We start from the raw sequence: 2,609 nt of genomic DNA, 5'->3' as shown, positions 1-2,609 counted from the left end.
CAGCCGTTATCAGAAGTGAGGAGACAGGCATGGAATAGATCCCCTCTCAGAGCCCTCAGAAGGAGCTAACCCTGCTGACACCATGGTTTCAAACGTCCAGCCTCCAGAACTGTGAGAGCAGAATATTCTGTTGTTTTAAGCCACCTAACTTGTGCTACTTTGTTATTGGCAGCCCTGAGAAACTAATACAATGGTGATTAGCACATATTTGAATACATCTGAAAGGTGTGATCAATTGTTTCTATCATTTGTATTAAAAAAGTAAGTTGTTTCCAGAAACAAAAATTCTTGGTGTCATGCATTGAAGGATCTTACTAGAAACTCTACACGAGATGTGTCTTTGTAAATCTTTATTTTTAAGTTTAGATAAGAAAAATAAAAAATCTTTAAGAAAATTATTCCCAAAACATGGGCTTCTATTATTCAACATCATGGAATGTTATTATTAAAAATGGAGACAATTGTACTTGAACAACATTAAAATTTTTTAAACTGATAAGAACAGATACTACACTTGATCTTAGCCAAAAGGCCGAGAAGCGATAACATTAAAATTTTTTAAGTAAAAAATTTTAAAAAATTATCTTAATGGTTACTTTATGGTTTAGCTCAGCTGGATATAACTATTTAATATGTACCCCTTTTATGTCAGGCACTGTGTTTGGGGCTTAGGATATAGCAGTAAACTAGACCCAGTCCTTGCCCTATGAGTTTATAGTCCAGTGGAGAATACAGGCAGGGCTTTGGCAGAGATAAAAGAGTAAGAGGTAGAGAATAGTCATGTTAGGGAGAGGAGGTGGTGTTTTTAAGGAAGGTCTCGCTTGCAGAAAGTAACATCCAGCCTGAAATTCAAAATTAAAGAGTAGATAAGCAAGCAGATGGGGACACATCAAGGGCAAGTGTGTTTGGGGGACCGGAATCAGCACATGCACATAACCATTAACAGGAACACCCATTCCAAGTATGGTGGGAGCACAGGGATGAAAAGGCGAGTTAAGGCTGGAAAGTCGTCAGGGCTTTGTAGACTGTTAGTAAAGATTTTAGACTTGATCCTGAGAACAGTATAAAACTCCAAAGGGCCTTCAACATGGCAGTGCCACAGTTATATTTTTCTTTAGAAAATGAACCTGTCAACAATGGATTAGAGAGAACAAGATAGCGAGCAGTAACCCAGGCAAAAGAGGATGCTGCTGGAACTAGGAAGAAAATACTGGATGAGCGGGAAATAAGTTTAGAAGAGAGAATTGACTTGATAACGGATTGAATAGCAGAGTACGGCAAAGGGATAGATAAAGTTCAACTTTCTAGCTTGAACATGGACAATGAAAACCATTCACTGAGATAGGCAATACAGAAGAGTTTGGGGAAAAGAAAATATATTCCATGTGGGTGTGGGGAGTTTGATTTGCTTTTGAGATATATAAATGAAAATGTCTATAATTCCAAAAAAACTGTGCTGAAAATTCAGAGTTGGAAATCATCATGATACAAAAGTCTGGTAGTAAATGATATTTCCCAGGAAAAAATGACTAAAGTGTTGGGATTGGTGGGTGAGGTCACAAATCTTAGGAAATAATCTTATGGAACATCTGGCAGGGAAGGAGACTTAGAAGACACAAGGAAGAGAGTGCCAGGGAGGTCATAAAAAACAGAGGAACCTTGGCCACCAGCTCTGTTGGCTAGAGCATCATCCCAACATGCAAAGGTGGCAGGATTGATCCCTGGTCAGGGCACATACAAGAATCAACCAATGAATGTATAAACAATTGGAACATAAAATTGATGTTTCTTTTTCTCTCTCTCAAGCTTTCCCTTTCCCCCTCCCTCTAATATCAGTAAATTAAAAAATGAAAATAAAACAGGGAACACTGTACCCTGAAAACCAGAAAGGAAGTGTTTCAGGAATGAAGAAATAATCTACAGTACAGAATGTTTCTAAGAGGTCACATTAAAATAGGATTGAATAGTGCTTGTTGAAATTAGCAAGAAGGCATTGGCTAGTCACCTAGCAAGAGCAGGTTTAGTGGAATAGTGGGGATAAAATCAGATTACTATTAGATAAAGACTGAACGAGAGGGGAAACCAACAAGCAGGTTCTGTTTTAACAAGGGAAGCAGAAACTTCCAGTCAAGATGGCAGCATAGGTAAATATGCTCATCTCTGCATACAAGCACATCAAAATTACAACTAAAATATACAGCAATCATCACTCAGAACCATTAGAAATCGAGTTGAATGAAAGTCAGACAATGATGGAATTAAAGAAACCACATCCATCCAGACTGGTAGGAGAGGAGGAATGGGCTGGTCCCACATCCATGTGTGGTGGATAAAAATTTAGGAGGGATATCTTAGGAGCGAGGAGTCCCAGCACCACACCAGGCCCCCCAGTTCATGGTTCCAGTATGAGGAAGATAAGTTCACATAACTTCTGGCTGCAAAACCCAGCAGGGATTGAGTTGGTGGAAGAAACTACGGGAGTCTCAAGCAGTCCCCCTTAAGAAACCCACATGCAGACTATTCAGACTCACTCCCTCTGAACTCCAGCAGTGGGTTAGCAACTTGAAAGGCACCAGTAACATAGAAGGAGTAACTGAAGTATTTCACAT

General features: G+C 39.3%; 1 pseudogene; it reads right to left on the bottom strand.

Annotated features, from left to right (window-relative positions):
- Positions 1–431: 431 nt before the first annotated feature.
- Positions 432–544, bottom strand: LOC118998898 (uncharacterized; annotated as a pseudogene).
- Positions 545–2,609: the final 2,065 nt, after the last annotated feature.

The sequence above is a fragment of the Sturnira hondurensis genome, unplaced genomic scaffold (assembly GCF_014824575.4).
Source record: "Sturnira hondurensis isolate 20B ecotype Veracruz unplaced genomic scaffold, ASM1482457v3 Scaffold0014384, whole genome shotgun sequence".
NCBI classification, from domain to species: Eukaryota; Metazoa; Chordata; class Mammalia; order Chiroptera; family Phyllostomidae; genus Sturnira; species Sturnira hondurensis.
The sequence above is the reverse complement of the archived record's forward strand: the minus strand, read 5'-3'. Positions and strand labels throughout refer to the sequence as shown.